The 13,010-nt window shown below is 50.1% G+C and overlaps 1 protein-coding gene across 2 annotated transcripts in view; it reads right to left on the bottom strand.

The window, feature by feature from the left end:
* MAP2K4 (mitogen-activated protein kinase kinase 4) overlaps nt 1–13,010 on the bottom strand; it is a 93,632-nt gene that overhangs the window by 49,341 nt on the left and 31,281 nt on the right. The window lies entirely within an intron of this gene.

A 13,010-nucleotide genomic window follows, 5' to 3' on the forward strand; every position in this document is an offset into this window, starting at 1 on the left:
AGCCCATCTCCTGAGCCACCGGAGAGAGCAGGACACCGGGACACGGGCACAGTCGTGAGCAGCAATAAAAGAACTCCCGATTTGTACTTGAAATCCTTTGCAAAATGATACTGAGATGCAATATCATTATTATTACACAAAAGTAACTCAATGGAACCACACTATTTCTGAGACAAATTCCATCACTGAAGTAGATGCCATTTTTGTGGGTACAGAAAGCATATGCCAATGGTCAAGAGAGAGCGGAGCATACTGTAGCCTGCTGGACAGCTTCTGGATGAGATCCGCTTTTCTCCTTTGGAAACCCAACGGGACACTGTGATTACTGCCCAGGGTTGCTCGTGTGTCACTCCAGCCAGGAGAAGTTGTAAAAACGACAGGAAAACGCGGTGCTGCTATCACACAACACAATAACGTACGACACAACACTCAGCTTGTCACACCAACATGAGTGCCTCGCGTCAGAAATTACTGAGCTATATAGCATATTTGTCTGCCAAATTTCACCTAAGCAGCCTCCCCTTCCCGGGAGCAATGCAGCATCTGATGATTCGAGCTGTAGTTTAACGCTGTGAGAAATCTGTTTTCTTACAGCAATGGCAATTATTATTTCCAACTATATTCTCACTATGATTAGGAACACGAGTAACTACATTCAACTTACTAACCAACCACTGGCACGCTGGTGACAAGCTGTTTCCCCAACGTGCACTGACCATCACCGCTCTCTTTTTCTTGTGGTCTCTAAAGTAGAACTTCAATTTTTTGGTTTTTTTAAATCAAGCTTCCATCCCGAACCCCCAGACCAGCACTGGGGATGTCTCTCGGGTGAGCTCGCCATCCACCTTATCCCCTCTCTGAATGAACAGGTTTGCATGTCTCGCACAACTACATCCTTTCCTGTACCTCCAGAGCCACGCAACCGACAGATCAATGAAGGTCAATTACCCCTCTGTGTGACCGGACTTCCCAGGAACAGAAGTCAGTTTGGTTCTGGATCCGCGAGTCCCTCAAGCTGTCCGGCTCTGGAAATCTCCTTTCCCACCATGAGGAACTGTGACCTCTGAACGGTTCGAGTAGCTCAGGCTGGATGGGCCCCCGCTCAGCCCTTCATGGGGACACATGGAAAACGAGCACCGGGACACACGTACAATGACTGAGGCAGCCAGCTACCAACAGTCAGCAATGCCAGCTGATGGGTTTGCTCAGCTCAGTGCTGGAAACACTCGAGGGAGGCAGATAACAGACAGCACTGGATTAAACATTCTTGTTGCAACTACTCTAACAAGCAATTTTTCTAATTGAAACTTCTGTATGTCGGAAAGTTCCAGCCCTAGCCTGTGAAAGCTAAAAGCTCTCCAACTTCTCCTTTGGGATTTATTTTCTATTTGGGATTAAACAAACAAAACAAAAACAAAACAACACCAAAAAAAAAAAAAAAATAGACCACTTTGGGCTGTATCACAGCCTTAAATAACCTGCCACTCAGTGCCATGAATGCACCTGGCAGCATTTTTCTTCCCATGGCAGACAAGGACAGATGGGAGACAAAGCATTACCGAACTGCAAGGCAGGGATTGCTTTTCCAGAGACACGCGGCTGTCACAAGCATGGTGACCAGAAAAGAGCTCATAGCAAGGCTACGCAGACCAAAGGTGACCTGTATTTGTAAAGTGTCCCTTCTCTAAGAGAGAAGACTCCCACAGGCCAGTGAAAGCAGCTGCCTGTTGAAGGTCACCGTGCTCCACCGTGGTGAGGTGTTCACGCTGTTCTCGGCCCAGACGGCTGCCTAGGGCACAGTTTTCTGCACTACGGATGCTGTAAGGAGTTAGGCCAGTGGCCCAAGAAAATCACCTTTCCCAACTTTCACTGGTATGAAATACCCACCTAGAACAGAGAGACAGAAGAAACTCAGCTGGACTATAGAGCAGCGCCCCCACTCCTCAGAGAGGAGACCGCGCTCCCGCTGCTGCCCCAGGGCTCTTTGGAACAACCCCTTCCAACAGGTCACGCTGGTCTCTGCAACGGCATCGGTCACGTCACGCATGAAGGACCAACTGCTCATCCAGATTTACGTCAAGCACATTTTACAAAAGAAAGAATTAAAACGGGCTCAAAGAGAAGGCTGTTTAGGGTCGCCATAATGTACTGCAGACTGGCTTGGCCATTTGCTCTCACTTTTCTGAGGTTTCCCAAAATGGATGGACCTTCATGACGGGAGGCAAGGACATCCACCTGCATCTCCAAGATGATGTCTGCAGTTTTCACCGATGCAATGTACCGTGAACCCAGTTAATTTAAGTCCTTTCCAGAAGTCAGTTCCTCAGAGAAGCAGAATGGCAAAACCACGTCAGCCCCGCAGGCCAACCCCCACCTCCACCACATCCACCCCGTCCACCACAACATCCGTCCCACGAGCTCCTTCTCCAGGGGCTGTTTTTCTTGGGTGCGGTCTGTTCATTCAGTCCAGATGTCCTCCACGGTACATGTTAGAAGTCACTTGTTTATGCAAAGGACAAAGCCAGAAGTCGTTGACAATGACCTGTGGGGCAAAGCAGTCTCCAAATCTGCAGCCTCTCTGTTTCTCAATGTGTACAGATGACAAAAGGGGTGACGGATTCCTTCAGTCTGAACCCACAAAGCAGAAGAGTTGGCTCACTTCTCTGCAGCCGGGGTAAAATGCAAGATAATTGACTATGAGTTGGTGATTAACATCTGAAGAGATAAAGGATGTGCTCCTGTTCTGATGATCCCCTGAGATGCTGAGAACACAGCACAGCAGTGAGCGGCTTGTTCCTACGGCTGGCAACGGCAGCTGCGCACTGGGGTTTCCTGCAGAACTGTGGTTTACAACGTCCTCATCTGGAAATGGAGGGTTCGAGTCCAACTTAAATCACAGACAGGAACAGTGGTGGTCCATATGAAACCCTTTCTGACATTTCTGTATGCCACACAACCAGAAAGGTCTGTGCCTGACCATCTCAGATTAATTGGAGTCCAACAGTGACAGGCACTTAGGGTCAGAAATCACATACAACATCTGTACAACAGAGCAGAGACCACTCAGGCACCAAGCTCAGACCGATGTGTAAGCCGTGTCCTAACCTGTTTGTTATAAATAATTATTGAACAACGTATTTATCAAAAAAAGGGTAGAGGCCAAACCTCTGTGCACACACATATATATCCAGAGACATTACACGTAATAATCTGCTTCATCCCATTTTCCTCTCTGAACACCAGCAGGGTTTGCATATTAAGGCAGTGATTTGCTCAAAGAGGGCAGGTGGGGACACAGGCTCCTCTTCATCCTCAGGACCTCACCCACATCCCAGGACACCAGTCCCGAAGACAAAGAGCACAGGACACTGTTGCTCCTGCCGAGCTCAGGTCGATCCCCAGCTCAGAAAGGCAGATTCATGGGTCGAGAAGAAAAAAAGCTAAAGGAGAAAGGCCACGAGGGCGGTCCGCGATCCCAGATGTTATATAAAGATGATCAACAGCATCTCCTGCTCCCTCAATAAGCTTTACCTGAAATCGGTACCATCTCATAGGTTACCAGAGCATGTTTTCCAAACTGATGGGTTCAGATATGGGACGCTCCGTGTCCCCTCTTTGGCGGGACAGCAGCAACATGCACAGCTCGCTGGGTCCCTGGGGCACCTTGGGACGCAGTTAATACACAGGGGCCACAAGATAATTTTGCTCCAAGGGCTCAAGACCTAAAGACTGTTCATTGTTGGAAGGAGGACGGGAGAAGTTTTGGCACCTCCCAGTTCCCAAATGTAATTCTGGATCTCATCTGTACAGGGTGTTTCAAAAAGATGGACCCAATTTGAAATCACTGCAACCACAAACCACCAATGAATGAAACCACTTGAAAGGGTGGGGCATGGAGTTGCAAACTATTATTAAAAGGTGACTAAAGCCTGGTAACTCATTAAACTGTTTGTAAATTTTTTGTGTAATTGTAACACTTTGCTATCTGAAATACACTGCTTGGAAACTGAGCCCATCTTTTTGCAACACCCTGGACTTCTTAACCACAACAGGTTACTGTTGCGTGTAGATAATCAGACCTTCTGAAGGCTCAGAGGTGGCAACGCATCACACCTTCTCTGTAAAGCATGAAATACGAGTTTTAGAACGGCTCACAGAATTTAACAGATTAAATGGTAAAGCACAGACACATAGGTCTTAAAGTACTCTGAAAAACACACCAAGAGATTCAAATGTTATTGAAAAGCCCAACATGAATGGAGCTGTGCCCTCCCATTCTCTCTGACCCTTCAGAGAAGATCAGGGTATTCTGGTGTCCTGGAAACTTTCAAAATCTCCACACACCAAGATTTACAACCAGTCTGCACACGAGCACGTACACCGCTGACCTCGCTAGGGCATGCAGCATCTAGAAATAAAAGGGAAAAAAAGAAGATAAAACTGTGCTTCTGTTATCACAACAGTAAGGAGGGAAGAGAAGAGCTGATGTTGACACTGAAACTACTTGACCTACTTTCACTTCTGTGAAATAAGCGCTGCGGTAGTTACAACTCAGTGTGGATTAGGCAGCTATGGCAGGACCAGCCGTGTCCCTGCTGCCGCGCAGGGGCTGTGACCCAAAACCCCAGGTGCTGCTGAAGACCAGCGCGCCCGCTCTGCTCCTGCAGGCCCAGCGCCGCCCCGCAACCACCGGGACTGAAATGCTGAAACCACTGAACCCTCTGTAGTCTGAAACTGAACTGCTTTCAAACTAAAGCAGCACCAGCCTACAGGCTACAAAGATGCTGAGGGGTCTGGAGCATCTTTGTGCTGAGGAGACACTGAGAGAGCTGGGGCTGTTGAGCTGGAGAAGAGAAGCTGAGAGGGATCTGATCAATGGATCAATATCTCAGGGTGGGTGTCAGAGGATGGAGCAGACTCTGTTCAGTGGTGCCCAGCACCAGGGTGAGGGGCAACGGGCACAGACTGAAGCACAGGAGGCTCCATCTGAACATGAGCAGAAACTTGTTTGCTGGGAGGTGCCAGAGCCTGGCCCAGGCTGCCCAGAGCGGGTGTGGAGTCTCCTTCTCTGAGACACTGAAACCCGCCTGGACCCACCTGTGTGATCTGCTCTGTGACCCTGCGTGAGCAGGGCTTGGACTGGGGATCTGCAGAGGTCCCTTCAGCCCCACCAGGCTGGGATCCTGTGATCCCCCATCTCAAACACAGCAAGGAGACTGGGGGAAATTTCCAGCTCTCCAATGGCCAGGACAACAGACGTTTCACAAACATTCTTTCCTTGTTAGACCTTCCAAAATATTCCTAAAGTGTTGATCTCACACTCAGGTTTATAAACCTGGTCTTTTAAACTACACTGACTAAGCTAAAACCACAGTCACCCCCTGGCTCTCCTCCAGGCTTGAGCCTGACAGGTACCTCCCCAGCAGAAGCCCTGTCCTGAGCAGGCTGCGGGCACCTGGCTTTGCCATGAGAGTGGATGGAGTCAAGGACAATGACTCCTCACCTGTGGGTCTCAGGGGGGGATCTGGTCATCTACAGGTCACCCCCAGAGCCATGCTACTCAATAAAGGGTAGGCAGCACATCTCACTGCAAGCCAGGCGTTAGAAGGAAAGTCTACAGGATCCTTCTGTCCAAGGCTGACAGCTCTGCTCTTCCGCATGGCCTCTCTGTCCCAACACGCAGCCGCGCCGATGCAGATTTGATGGTGAATGACGTCAGATTTGGTTTGAAAATGAACATTTCCACCTCATTGCTCTACCTGATGATTTTCCAGTTTCCATCCAGCCAGAATGCTTCACCTCCCTCCAAACACCATGCAACTCAGCAGAAAAAAATATGGTAGCCAACTCAAATCTACTGCTCTTCAGAGACTCCCCTTGGACACCACCTTAGTGTTTCCACAGGAGGAAAACCATGGACAGCATCACTAAAAACAGCCTCACAGCGAACACAGGGCGGCAGCTCTGCCTCTGCCCCATCCCACCTTCCCTCACCCAACACGATGGTGAAAACAAGCCCAAGGAGGCAGCACGAGCATCGGACATCGCGCCTTGAACAATGTTCCACATTCACACCTCGGCATGTCCTGGGCATGTGTGTGCCAGCTGCCAGGGCCTGCGAGCCACCGAGGACAGTCACGTCCCGCTGGGGCCTGCAGAGGCAGGGGTGCCATGGGCAGCTCCAAACCTGCAGCCTGCCCTGCTTGGGTGACCCTGCTGCCACCACGGGCTCCTCTTCGGCTCCCAGCACCCAGCGCTGCTGTCCCCAGCTGGGCAGGACAAGCCAGGCCTTGGTTCTTTGGTAGGTAACTGCCACCAAGGACACGACACCTCGGTCGCTCTTCCCCACAGCAGGAGGGGCGGGTCCCCCTTGCACACCAGGAAGGGTCACAGCTGCCAGCTCAAAATGCTGCTCCCAAATCTGCGGCTGGGCCCACAGCTGTGTGCACACACCGGTCAGGACAACAGCTCCTACCTGTGCCCGTGATGGGCAACACAGAGCCAGCCTGCGGACCACGATCGTCAGGGATCCTTGTCCAACTCTCTACCCCATCACTAGCTCTGGTATAACCTTCACCTCTTCCAAATTGCAGCACATCCCAGTTTCCCATCTGCAAAATGCGGAACACAGTTTGTGCCAGCCATTTGGGTTTACAAAGCTAAATCACTCAGCACACGTGAAGGACTCAGAACCCACGGGAGCCAATTAGTATATAACATCGGCTTGTATTTCATTTAGACACGCAACGGTAGGTAGGCGACCAGGCTTCCCGAAGTCCTGAGGAGCCCAGGTCCCACCAGTGTGGCAGGAAGCTGGGTGCTCGGCACCTTTGAAAAATCAATAGGAATGAGCTTAATGTTGAAACACGAGCTCCAAATTTTGGCTCCAGACACAAAAAGCCTAAATTCAACAGCACAGTGCCAAGATCTCAAAACCCTTGCAGAATGAACAGTCCCACTAGGGCTGCTCAATGGGACATGGAAGCTGTTAGAGAAATTTATTTTAGAGGGAGCAGATACCAAACAGTTCCTCTGCAGAGCAGGATCAGCACCTTAGAGAAACACCAAAACTTAGAAGGAAAAATAAAGACCTTAATGCAGCATGTTCAGCCAAAATCTCACACGAACTTTGGTAGCACCTCCTCTGAAGAGGCAACCTGCTCAAGGCCTGAGCCACTGAGCACGGGTGTCTCACAAACCGCATCTTTGTCACCTGGGCCACAGAGAACGCTGCCCAAACAAACTCGTGAACTTCTGGGAGAAACACGAACATTAAATACAGGGCAAAACTTAGAAATTCGTCAAGAAAGCTCCTGAACAAAGTGCACAAGAAACATTGCTCTAGCGCTGAAACACTGGTGACGTTTGTATTAAAGGGAAAGCCTGTTTTCCACAGGCTCACTCAAACAATTAAATATATTTGCTGAGTCCTTTCAGGTATCCGTTTTACTTATGCTTACTTGAAAACACAGTCAAGTTTCCCAGATGTGTTCAGATACTGCAACTTTCAGGAAATGTTGCAAAATGGTCACAGAATAAAATTCAAGTTCTGAACTGATATGTTTGACACTGAACCCTCTGAGGCTTCCAGGCATCACAGCCTGCGATGTGACGGTACCATGCAGCAGAAAGGCATCAGAGATCAGTAAGACATAAAATGACTGTGATAGAAATGGGGAACCGAGAGAGAAACATTTACAGCAAAATTCACCCAAGTAATTGTGATTATGCCAATTTAAGATATTCCACTTGTTATTTTAGTATTTTTTAGATAAATGGTAGTAACTCCCACAGGTTATTTCCGAGTGAACTCATCCAGCTGCAGGCTATGCAGCCAGCGCCTGAAACCACATGCCAGAAGGGTTTGGAAAAGTGTAAGAGGAAATCAAAAGAGAAGTGGACACTTGAGAGAGACTCAGGGACAGCCAGAAAAATCCTTTCCAGGAATAACGACAATCCCTGAAGTACGCAGTAAAAAAAGGAAGCACCAGAGCCCAACATGCAACTGGATCTCTATCTGCTGTTGAGGAATCCAGCCCCAAAGGTCTGTTAAACATCTGCCAACACACTCCTGGGGCACCTATCTGGAAAACATGCTGCTCTGCCAGGTGTCACAAGGAGAAGGGAGTCCACGCAGGGCACCTCTGGAATTTTAAGTCACCATGAATCCACGAAGACACCCACATGCTACAGGGAGGGTATGGACACCAAGAGGCCACCAGACAGCTCAGAAGCTGGGTTTGTGAGCATTAAAAGAGGTCATTTCATTTTGTCACCTTTCCAGATAAGACTGCAGTGTTCTGGTGTTCAGGTTCTAGAGAGGTGGCACCTCCGACGGTCAAGAGACTTCCAGCCAGCAGACAGAACCCTCCAGCATCAACGTGCTGTGAACCAGATGCTAAACAAAATTGTCCATGCTCATTTCTTGGCTGGTGGATCTGAATTCTGTAGTCTCAAGTCAAGGTCAAGGCACTACTGGACCGGAAGAGCACAGCGCTTTCCAGGAAACGAAACAGAAGTAATCTACAGCCAGCTGAACACCTTGGTTCAACGGATGTCACCGATGGCCAGCACAGCACAGACAGGTGCCAGGCAAACCTGCCCTGCACAGCCCTGCAGCCGCATCTCGCCACATCATCCCTGTGCTGCTGTGATTTAAACTTCCTTTCAGCAAAGGCTGCCAGCTGCAAGTAGCTCTGTAGAGCTTACACACAGATAACGGAGCAGTCTAATTCTGTTTGTGACCTAAATCCTACTTGGACACAGAAGAGATGAGGTAAAAGGTGGGATGCTTTTCAGTTAGTTGGAAATAGCATTTGAAAAACAACAGGTTGGAAGAGCTCACTCTAACCACGGCTTGTGTCCTCCAGCCTCTGCAATGTCTGCTGCAGGGAAAACAAAGTTAGTGTTTGTTAATCCGGCCTAAGTCAGAAATGCAGCCTGAAGTGCTGAGAAGCGTGTTCTGAGCTGCCGGGCGCTCGGGCCGCGCGGGCTCTGCCCGGGCCCTGGGCTGCAGCACAGCTCCCACAGCACACACCGCTCTGCGCCACGGCCCTGCCAGTGAGAACTGTACTCCTCAGCTGCTCTCCGTAATACAGGCTCTATCCCGCCTTTACCCCATACAGGTCTCATGGACAGTTACATGTATCACTGTACTAGATACCCTGCAGACAGGCTGGTAGCAGGTCACACCTAGACAAGATCTCTTCTCGCCACCTGATGTGATGGTAGCCGTCACAGCTGAGCTGAAGAAGACACCCGTCCTGCACAGCTCCATCAGCCGCAGAACCACAACGGACCTTCCTCCCAACACAGCCTGCTGGGCTCTGCCACCCGCCCCACGGGACCCACGCACAAAAGCCATTCACAGCACCTTTTAGCTGCAATAAGGGACATCTCAACCCTCAACATCACCAGTAGGGGAGATTTCAGGAGCCAGAGTTGAGGTTCCAGCCACGGGAAAGCACCTCTAGTTTCTGATCTCCTTCAAGGCCTCCTTGAGACAGTCTCCTATTTAAAGGGCACTTCAAAGCCTCCTGATTTTAAAACGTGTTGTAATTCAGAAAATATTTAGGGTAAAACTCCGGCAGTGCTGGAGACATAAGGGGTTTTGCCACTGGTTCCACTCTGAGCAGTTGTAGCCTCTGCTCTGCAAGTCTCCTCCTCACTTGGTTTCCTGGTCATCTGGGACAAAGGTGACGTTCTTCAAGACATCCCGACACAGTTGGCAGTGGATGTACTGGGCAGGGTGAAGAAGGGAGGTGTCCTGGGCACTGCGGGCTGGGCAGGGACAGGAGCAGAGGCCGTGCCACCCACTGCCCCTCAGCCACTGTTGTCCTCACCAGCTCCAAGGCCATCACAGAGATGGCACAGCAAAGCTCAGAGGTCTCCACCGCTCACCGGCTCCTCCTGCACGTGGTCTCGCGTTCCTACACGTTCCTCTCCATCCCTCCTGCTCTCCCTGCACACCCACATATCCTGCAGAGATGCAGCCCCAAACCACGAGAAATGGCTAAAACCACTGCAGATGGGAAAGAAAAGTCAAGGAGGGGCAGGAAAAAGATCTGTAAATTCACGTCCCAGCTTTCTATACTCAGTAGTGTTTAATGTATGCTCTCTCCTCCTGGAAACAGTACTCCAGGCCACAGCCTATATATTAATGAAAAGTCTCTACCCCTGACAGCAGCAAAACTGTGGGACGTGCCTCTGGGCAGGAGCACAGCTCACCGGCTATGGGGGGTATTCTGTGCCGCAAGATGTATGGCAACTGGGAGGACTGGTCAGTCTGAACAACAGCACATTTTGCAATTGAGATTCCATGATCTTTGAAAACATTTCTCCAGGTAACACGTCATCATAACCAAGGACCTGGCATGAATGAGTGAAGCCAGAAATCGCACAGAGATCACCTGGGAGACCTCCCGGTGGAAACCCGACCGAGTCCCCTGCAGCCCGTGCGTGCGTCACTGCTGCTCGCGGGAGCTCAACCCCACTCCTGGCTTACGGTGATTCCCAAAACAGTTTCTCCACACTCCCCAACTTCTTTTCCAACAGTCCTGAGATCCCTCAGACTGAGAAACAAACTCTAAAAAGAAAGCTGAACTCATACCTTGATGGGGTATGTGGGGTCCATACCCATTTTACCACCCGAGATCCTGCCATTCCAAGGCCACCTTTGGCACAACGTGCCTTCCCTGCTCGGCAGCAGCGTCCTTACGCCAGTGGTGAAGTTTACCCAGAGGTTTCCTCCCTCCTAACACGTGCACAGGCACACGAGCCCCATTTGCTCCTTCTTCTGTCTACATAGTAAGAAACCACACTCTTACCTGAACATCCACCAATCCAGCCTGATCAGTTCCCTGATCAAAACCTGTTAATCAAGCAAAATACAGCTAATAGGCAATTTACATCTGAAGGCAGCCAGACGTCACTGCTGGCTGCTCCTCTTGCAGCCCAGCCAGAGCGCGGTGCAGGTGACACACGTGAGGACAGGACACTCTGCCCTCCTGGAGGCAGGAGCAGTGGGGCAGCTCCAGATCGGTGGATCCAAATCACAGAAACCCAAATTTCATGTGAGAAATTGACCTCTCTGTATCTTCAGATCCACCCATCTGGACAAAGAGAGGCCACACAGGAAATCCGCAGCAGCGTGGAGCCAGCGCTCATCTCCAAAGGGCACGGAGGCCACTGGGCACCATCCGGCTGGAGAAATGACTCAGTGAACAGACACACACCTTGCATCAGGAACTCAGCCCAGCCAGGCGGTCTGGAATATCCAATGCAAACCTCAAGTCTAGAAAGGATTCTAGACAACAAAGGAAAAACATTCCAGCTTCTCTGGGAAGCAGGCAGGAGCTACAGATACATCACCATAGTCCACCGGCTGTGAGACAAACATTAGAGAGAAGCGTGCAACCAAGAGATGTGAACGTCACGTTTGAGGAACACCACCAACTACAGACAACACAACGGCCAAGAGGATGAACGAGCTGCATCCGAGCTGAGTCAGCCTCAACACAGAGAACACAATCCAACCAACTGCATCCACCCCTCCCCAACAGAAATGGTGGCTTGGTGCCTCCCAAGGCTTCTTTAGCACAGACACATCACCATCATTTTTGACACCTGAACAGCTATCATATCCAACCCAAAACACTTCCAAGCCCTCAGAACCAGTTCCACCGTCACCCAGTCCAGGACCCAAGCCCCACAAACAACTGTAACTCCCATGGAGCCAGAGCAGCACCTTCTCAGTGGACAAAGCTGACAGTCACTCGCACAAACACGCAACAAGATGTCACTGACTAACAACAAAAGCTCTTCTGTGCTAGGCAGGAGCCACTGTGACCCCCAGTGAAGCCGAGAGAGAAATCTGTGTAGATAAACACAGGAAAGTCAATTCCTATACACAGTTGATGGTGTCAACTCACTAGCTGAGACTAAGCCCTCTATTTAGTGGACTAGGGAGGTCTGAGAGAGAAAAGAGCCCCAGATGGGGTTCTACAGGAAACCGTTACAAGGGTGTGATGAGACACAAAAAGTGAATATATAAATGCTAGCTCTACAACCTGTAAGAACACTCTATTTCAGGGAGAAAAAGAGAGAGGAGAGAGGAGGACTTGCTGGAAAGGTCACTTGGGATGGTAACAAGAATCACCTGAAGTGCTCTATAAAATTTCTACATGTTGTAATTACCATGTAATTACTCATCAGAAGCATGCTTCTAACTTGACAAAGGCTTGCTTGAAAATCCCCAGCATAAAGAAGCTACCAGAAACAGGAACAGACCCCAGAGGGTACAACCTGGGGAAGCAGAAGGCGCTGAGCTCAAGGAGAGAGGCAGCGACATGCAGAGCCAAGCAGACACAGCCCCCAGACAGGGACACCCCGGGGAGCCCCGGCAGGAGGGGACGCTGCAGGGCAGCCTCTGGGACCTGCCACTGAGCGAGCCCCAGAGCTCTGGGGAACGTGGAGAAGGAAAACTGGGGACACCCTCGCACGCCAGCTGCATTCTGCACACGCACAGGCTGCGCACCCGTCAGTCTAGATCGGTGGATCTGAGGATACCAAGCTGACATTTTCTGTGGCGATGTACTGCGGTTATTTATCAACAGCAGCGTCAGGAACTGCTCTGTGCCACACCTGCACTCAAGCTTCGGACAGGATAACCTGTAACTAGAAAAGTCGGGGAGAGCCGATCACTGTGCAGCCCCCTGACACCTCCGTGTGGGCAGAGCGACAACGCTCAAACCTTCACTGTAGTGCTGGAAGAAATCTAACCCAGTTATGTATTTCACAAGTGACACAGAAACAAGAACTCCTCTCTAAGAAAAAGTAATAAGCACTGAATAAAGATACAGGAAAATGACAGTGAATAGGTCTGGAAATTAATTACAGGTATATTTTGCATTATCAGCTACAATTTCTCTCAATCACTTCTGGAAGGCAGTAGCTCCAGAGTAAAACAGGAAGATCCCAAATTTTTGTTTTTAATTCTGGGGGCGGGGGGG

This window comes from Patagioenas fasciata, chromosome 18, assembly GCF_037038585.1.
Source record: "Patagioenas fasciata isolate bPatFas1 chromosome 18, bPatFas1.hap1, whole genome shotgun sequence".
NCBI classification, from domain to species: Eukaryota; Metazoa; Chordata; class Aves; order Columbiformes; family Columbidae; genus Patagioenas; species Patagioenas fasciata.